Here is a 7,864-nt window from a genome sequence, read left to right on the forward strand (position 1 = left end):
CGGCGGTGGATGGCTGCGGCGGCGGCTCGCCTGCAGGTACCGGCTCCGCGGCGCCGTCTCCGCCCGGGCCCCGCTCCCAGGCCCTGCGCCCGCTCCTCGGCCGGGTGCCCGCGCGTCCGGTCGGGTCGGGCCCCGGGAGAGGCGCGGGGCTCGCAGGCGGACACTTGCTCCGCTGCTTGGCTGGGCCCGGAGGGGCCCCAGCGAGCCTCGGAGGCGGAGACCCGCTGAACTGGGCCAGCCCCGCTTGGCTTTGGGCTCAGACGTCCAGCAGAACGGGCCCTGGCCGCGAAGGAGGAAGGACCTGGTTGCAGGGTTTCAAGGCGTCCCGGGTCTGGGCGCTGGGGTGTCCCCGGCGCTGCCCCGCGTGGGGGCTGCTTGCGCCCAAGCGGGTCCAAGTTTCCCCGGAGGAAGTGGAGCCGCAGGCGGGCGGACTGGCTTGCGCGCGCTGGTCCTGACAGGTGGGGATCTCGGCAATTGTTCGAGCAAACAATAGGGGCATTGAGAACAGCAGAACAGCTGCACTTCGGCGCTGCGGCGGGCATGGGACGCTGGCGCGAATGGTTTGATGTTTGTCAAAGAGGAGCCCCGGGGAGCTCGATTCGCCTCGCGTGCGCTGTCCGTGTCCGAGTTCCTCCCGGCCGTCCCTGGAAACAGTTCGCGTGTTTCTGCGCGGGAGCGTGTGCCTTTGCTGGAGGCGGGGAAGGGTCTTTAAAAAGGAAGTTGGCTAGTGATAAAAAGGCTTCTTTTTTTTTTAAGTTCACATAGCTGAATTATTCAGATTTCTTTTAAGGGTGGAAGCGAGCATTAGAGCCATCCCAAGCTCTGGGCTTTAGCGTGACTTCATTTGAAAGCAGTCGGAGTAGTAACTTAGCCTCAAACCTGCTCACGTGCATCGAGTGCAACTCATCCAGGCCCTTGCACCGCTAGACGAGGGTGAGTGATGTGGAGGCCAGGGTGTGAGGCCAGTACTTCACCCAAAGCGCCTCGAGTAAGCCGTCTCTTCTGTCTTGGCTAAAGCCAGATCTCGTGCTGGTGAAAGGGGCCATCTGCAAACCAGTTCCCTGTACTGAGCATCTCCAGAGCCCAAATTGCGTGGGAACGGCCCCGTCTCTTGAGGGCATCTCTGTCCCACCCTGAGGCCGTGCCGTGGGGCTCGGTTTCTGCAGCATGTGGAGCCCTTGGCAGAGAGCCACAAAGGTGCCGGTTGTGCTGGTAGCTGAAGGCGGAGGGGGGGGCGGACTACAACCTACCAGCTTATTTCCCATAGGCCACAAAGAGCCATTTGATGGCAACTATTTCGAGTCTGGCGGGGTTCGAATCGGTGACCTCCAGGGGTGAAAGGTTTCATGCATCTCATTGCTTTGAGCTGTGCAGTCCCTGGGCCTTCGTTTTCCTGTCTACATCGTCTTGCATTTGACTGCTTGACTCCCTGTGCTCACAGTTTCATAGTTGTCAGGGCCTGGAAGGGACCTTACAGGCCATCGGGTCCAGCCCCCGGCACTGGGGTAGGAAAGACTGCTGGGATTACGGTTGCTGCTTGGCTTTCTTCCACTTCTCCTCAGCAGGAGGGGTTTTAAAGCAATGGTTTGGGCCAACATTAGGTTTTTAGACAACAATAAAAGAGCTGCACATTCACACTGCCAAGGGGATAGAATAACGAGTCTGAATTATGCAGTGTTTTGTTTTTAATAGAAAAGAAGTGGCGGCGGGCTCTTTGTTTTCTGGGACACCAGGTTTGTGTGAAACCTGGGAATCAGACCCAAGGCCTAGGCCAGGGATGAGTGGTCATTAGTGCCCAGCTTCATAACTGGCTGCATTTTTCCCCCCCCTTTCTAGCCACCGGCTCTAGGCTCCTCTAGCTAACAGGCACCCAGTGCCCGTGCTTACAGCAGCTGCCCTGTGGACGTGGGTCAGTAATGAAGGCAGTGATGGAGACAATGCTGTGGCTGTTCCCTAGGGCATGTGAGAATTGTCCCTGTTTATGAGCAAAGCAGCTTTATTTAGGATGAAGAGGGGTTCATGTGACAGTAGTGCTGGGGACACCTTTCAGTTGCTGGGGAGAGACCGTTTAGGCAAATGACTCTAACTCTGTTGTGGGTTACTAGGTATTGAGGGTTGGGGGAGGTTGGTTCTTCTCAGCAGGCTCAAAGTACTTCTTGAATGGGATAAGGAGACCTGGGGCTTATAAATGCTGAGCTGTAAGTGCCTGGATATGCTGTTTCCAATGAAGTGGAATCAATAAGCCACAGACATTCGTCTTAACACCCTGCCACAAAACAGCATGCACACAGCTAATGCTCCTGCGCTGCGAGGAGGGAGGTGCTTTTGACCCTCTACCTGAAACGAGGCGCTGCAGTAATGGCCTTTACACTTGCTCTTGCCCGACCACCTGGGTTCTTTCTATTCATGCGCTGAGTCTTTTTTTTCCCCCCTTCTCTCGATCCCCTGAATTTTAGTTCGGGGCCTTTCTTATGACGTCACTAGTCAAGTTGCCAATAATTCTTTTCCCCTGACTTAAGAACAGTTGCGGAGAAAGGAAAATCTGGCTCCCTCATGTTATGTGCATTGAGATTTCTGGTTATTTCTGCACCTCCTGCATGACAAGTTTGCATTAACAAATTCCTTTTTCTCTGGCGCGTGCCAAAGGGGTGAACACCCTGTTACCGTGACATTTAAAACTTGCACTGCAGACTGAGTCTCGGTGGGGGAAGCTGAAGTAGGTGAGCAAATGGGCTCCTCTGCTTTTTCTCTCTCTCATTTGTAAGTGAGACTTTTCATACAGTGCGAACGTGGCACATTGTGGCTCCTCCACAGGGAGTTGCCACCGCGAGCATTCGGTGTCAGCTGGACCCGGATTCCTTTTCCATAACTCACCAGAATTACTTCTGTCCTCACTATAATTAAATCACGATGTCCTGTCTACAACCTGCTGCAGTAAAGGGCTGGCTTTGTAGAACTAAAGTCCACTCATCCCTAAAATTGGAGCTTCTGGGATTATACCGAAAAAGACTAGTTTATGACACTGTTTTTTAGCTTGCCTTAAGGGTCCGGACTCGGAGGGAAATGCTGTTTGCTTCCGGGGCTGCCCTGGGGTTTGGTGGACAACATTATTTGCACAGTGACATCTGTAAAGGCCTCATCTTCCAAGGGCGTAGGCAGGCAAAATCTCTTCCCAGTTTCTCCAGGAGCTCTGTCAGATCAGACCTCTCTATATGAACAGCACATAGCCGCTTGTTTTAATAACAACAGCAGAAGTTTCTCAGCAAAGGTGCCCAGTTCCTCTCCCCCTAGTAAATGCTTGCAGTCTCTTTTGATTAATGGGGAAGCTTGTTGCCTGTCAGAGGTATCTGAAGCGAGACAAGTACTGAATCTGTGTTTGCTCACAGCTCTATATTTAGGCTGTAATGACATTGTAGCCTTTAAATTATAGGCTTTGCGTGGGTACGTGTTTCTGGTGCAACTGTCTACAAGTGCTGCTGGGCCTTCAGAGACATCTGGCCAAGGGCTTACAAGCATCCCGAACCCAGCCTCGCCATTCAGAAAGGGTGGATGAAACACTGTAGATTGGGTGTGGAAGCTTCCTGGGAAGTCTGGATGGAGCAGCTCTTACAGGGTACCGCTGGCCACAAAAGCCTTGATGTTCGCCCACCAGATGCACTTGTCATTCATTGTATGTATTGTGCTGGGACCTACTGACCCCTGCCCAGCTGTCCTGGACATCTCCCCAACATAGTCACTGCCCCAAAGAGCCTGTCCAGAGGTTGCCTCTCTCTTGGAGGAGAATGGCCAGTGGCTGTGGAGGGCTCTTCTGCAGTGGAAATGGCAAAGACAGTGGCAGCAGATGGGGGGCTTCATAATGGGCCCCGGCCACAGGAGAAAGTCCCTCTTCAAGAGAGATTTGTCCCCAAGTCTCATGAATATGTTGTCTCCTGATGTTCTCTGCAGCACAGAGGCTGCTCCCATCCTGCTCAGAGTTACCTGAGCCCTAAAGCATAGGGGTGAGGGAGGCTGGCTGTAGGAGCCTCTCTTCAGTCCAGCTGTGGCCTGGGACCATGTTTTTCATACTGGAACAGTTCCCAGCCCTATTGTTTCGGGCTGTTTGCAGACGTAGGAGCACAACCTGAACTCTGCTACGTTGGGTTCATTTTGGAGGTTTTTCATGTTACGCCTGAGGGCTAGAAAACTAATTTAAAACATGAGCTTTTCGGTGTGCACCTGGGCCTTGCTCCGTTGTGGCCAGCGGTGCCCAGTGCCTTGTGTGAAACCCTCCTGGGGCCGACTTGGAAGGGAGGGTGAGGACCCCCACGGCTGGCTCAGGTGCTGCAATTTACAGCGACACCAATTTCTGTCGGCTTAACGAAGCCTTGCTCTTACAGGGCCTCTGTCTGCAGGGAGCGATGGGGAGCCTCCCGTGTGCAGAGCTAACCCTTTCTTTCCTGTCTGCATCTCTTCTTCTGCCCTGCCTGTCCCTGGACCTGCTGCAGCATGGCAGACCCAGCAAGAGAGCGTGAGTTCACTGTTCCACCTCTCTGCTCCGCTTGTGAACCCTCGCGCTGCAAAGGGAGGAGGGGAAGCAGGTCCCCTCTGGACACTGTTGTCTGAGGGTGTCTGATGCCTTTTTGTAGTTGTCATGTTGTCTGGGTTGGAGTGGGGGTGCTGTTTCAGCTGCGCTGCCGCTGGGGCTTTGCAGTGCAGGGGAGTTTGCCACAATCTGGGAAAAGTTAGTTTTAGAGGAGGTGGCATTTTGGTTCAGTCAGCCCTGAAAGTGACTCTAGAAGCCATCGATGCGCAATGTTTTATGACCAGGGCTGCTGAATCTGCAGCGTCCCAGCTCTCTGTGTATGGAGCTCCCTCATATAATTTCTCCCATCTGCACAGATGAAGGCTTTGGAAGGGCATTGCAAAAAGGAATGAGCTTGCACGCCGTGCCTCGGTGCTGATGCTAATTACTCATTGTCTGTTTTGAATGAGTAAATGGGGCTCGTTGGCTCACCTGAAGCCACGCACAGACTTGTGCCAACTAGCCGGTGAAGCTCTGACTGGAAGTAATAGTCACATCTCTGACTGGGTGGGTTAATGAGTGACTGGAAGAGATTTAACAAGGCACCTAGTAAATTCTCCATGATTTGGAGTCCTTAAGTCAAGAGACCATGTGGCTGACCCGCAGAAATGGCTGGGTGAGATTCTCCAGCCTGGTGGAAGTGGGAGGTCTAACGAGGGTTTGTGGTGGTCTTCCTGGCTCTTAAGAAATCTGGGAGTCCTGGCCCTGCCTCGTGTACTAAATCCTCATCCATCCCACGTAGGACTATGGTTCTTTGCCATACCTTTCCCTTAGACTGGAGGCACTTTATTTAGCTAGGACCTAAGAAAATAAAGGAACTGCTGCAGGAAGTATAACCATACTGTGAATGTCCATGCACCACAGCCTCCAGCATCCTTAGCCAGCTCATCTCTCTTATGCTGGCCCTTGCCTGGTCAAAGTAAATATCCATTCAAAGCTTTAACTGTTGAATCTGTCTGCTCAGCAAAATGGGCTCTCACTCCAGGGGCTGCTCTGATGCACATAGCTATTAAATCAACTTTTGGGTGAGATGACAAAGGAACTGACTCCTTTACTTTAAGGGTTTCCCTCTTGAAATTCTGTGATCCTAAAGCATCAACAGGACAGGAGAGAAGTGTATTATTTTTCACTTGAGATGTTATAGCCATACTATATCTGCTGATGAAACTCTTCAGCTGGTGCTTTAGGCATCAAACGCGAGGTCCTACAGGTGCAGGTGTCCTGAAGAAATGGGTGATAATATCTTATTGCAGGGAAGTAAATATGTCTCAAAAGGTTGTTTGGTTTTTTTTCTTGTTTTACCTTAACAGTTCCTTGCTTGTTAAGAGTTGGTGTTTGTCCAGCTCTTCACGCGGTCTCTTGCTGGCAGAGATGGTGGTATCTGTGTGATCTTAGGCCTGTATTGTTGGCACCGGAAATGTTCTCTGTGCGTTGTAGGAGGCCACGCTGTCCTAGCACATGAAGACGAGGAGCGTGCTTTCTGTGTGAGCGTGGCTCTGCTCGTGGTGTCTGGCTGCTTTCTGAATTTTTGTTGGGGAGTGGGGGTGGGGGAGAGTGGAGAAATGCTGAATCTGTACAGCAGACCCAAAAAAGGAAGAACATGAAGCTTTTCTCATTGCTTAGGAAGTGGACGTGATGAAAGAGAGGGGGGGTGTGAGAGGAGTCGGAGCAGCCTGTCACTGCAGATCTAGCAGCAAGTCAATAAACAGGAAGCTGGGGTTCCTTCAGAAGCGGGTATTTAGTTTTGGGAGCTGGAGGCATAGTTGCACAGCTCTGCACCGACTCTGACATTGTTTTCGGGAAAGAGGAGTCTGCTCCAAAACATTAACTCTTTTACTTCAACTACAGACATGCTCTTAAAGCTGCAAGAAGTCTCAGTGCTTTGAGCTTTGGGCGTTTTACCCCTCACGTGATCTCAGAGGAGAACCAGAGGTCTGGGTTCTTACATAAATAACCATCGTGTAGTTTCATTTGGGGACCAGTTTGTCTGCACGGCAGAGATGAGCGAACATCCTGTAACAGCAGTTTTAACCCAGCTGTCTTGGACCCAAACTTCTCTTCCTTTACACAGACATCTGTGGTGCACCCCAGACATGGCTGCATTTTATTATAAACCCAGTTCAGGATCAGCATGAATAACAGGGCAGGTCCTCAATTGGAGCAAAGCGGTTCTCATAGCTCTGGAGTCTCTAAGTAAACTTGAAGTTGCCCTGGCATCAAAGAAGCAGGTACTGAGGGCCCAGCAGGCTTGCTGCCTCCATGTGAGGCTTTATGAACAGAAATGTGAGTCTGTGTCTGCATTCTTCACTGCTGTTTGCTACTGCTTCTTCGTCGCTTTTGGTTAACCCCTGATTTATAAAGGAAAGCTCCAACAAACACAGCACGCTGTGCATCTGTGTGTCTGAGGCAGCAAAGGAGTCCAGTAAAGGCCCAAAGGAGAAATATGGATGCTGTCCATCTGCCGTGTGACTTTGGTGGTATTTTTGGTAACGCTTTTGCATGGGACAAGTAACCGTGTCATTTCTTCTCCCCTTGCATGGTGATTACCCGGAGGTAACTTCCCCTGACATGCTGCCACCGTTTCAGAATAAAATAGCTGCGCAAGCCCTGTGCTCGGTTCCTTGCTTTACTTCCCTGTAGTAGTTAGGATAGATAAGTTTGTCATATCCTTGTTTCTGTTCCTGTAGCAGCTAAGGGCCTCAGCCTGGACTCGAGCCTCACAGTGACAGGTGTTTGTGGCTGCTTAGTAGGCAGTCCCTGTAGCAAAGAACTTGGTGTATAAGTTTTGCAACATGCCTGAGGAAGTTAAGTGCTGAACTCTGGTTAAGCGCTTTAGAAAACAACACCCTGAGAATCTAAATGTCTCAGATTGAGGAGAAGGAAAAGAAGCATTTCTTTCTATGCAGAGCACAAAGCAGTTTATGCTGATTCCCCCTCAAGTCCCAGTTAATAACATGGCTGTCCTCCCTTCCTTTCAATAAATCAAGCAAACAAGGTGTAGCTCAAACTGAGGTGGCTGGAAGGTCCCTGGCCCACGCATCCAATGGAAATCATCGCCCCTGGCCGTACAAAACGGCTGTTTGTAAGCGCTTCAGCATTGGTCCGTGTGTTTCAGATGCAGCGTTGTCGCCCTTTCCGCGTTCACCAATCAGTCACCCATCCATGCATCCCTCCCCTGTCTGTAATTGCTGCCGCTGCTGTCGGGGAGATGGATAGATCCCCCAGCATGGCTCAATTCTTCCCTGCGCACAGAAGTGAGGCATAATTTCCTTATTTGCGGTCGGGGGGGGGGGGGGGGGGTTT

At 51.6% G+C, this 7,864-nt stretch overlaps 1 protein-coding gene across 1 annotated transcript in view; it reads left to right on the forward strand.

The window, feature by feature from the left end:
- The window catches only part of RASSF2 (Ras association domain family member 2), a 33,358-nt gene continuing 25,494 nt past the window's right edge, over positions 1–7,864 (forward strand). The window contains exon 1 of the mRNA XM_019514344.1: positions 1–36. The gene's annotated coding sequence lies outside the window, so the exon portion shown is untranslated. The remainder of the gene's footprint in view (positions 37–7,864) is intronic.

This window comes from Gavialis gangeticus, unplaced genomic scaffold (assembly GCF_001723915.1).
Source record: "Gavialis gangeticus isolate Ggan-Ray unplaced genomic scaffold, GavGan_comp1, whole genome shotgun sequence".
Classification (NCBI taxonomy): domain Eukaryota; kingdom Metazoa; phylum Chordata; order Crocodylia; family Gavialidae; genus Gavialis; species Gavialis gangeticus.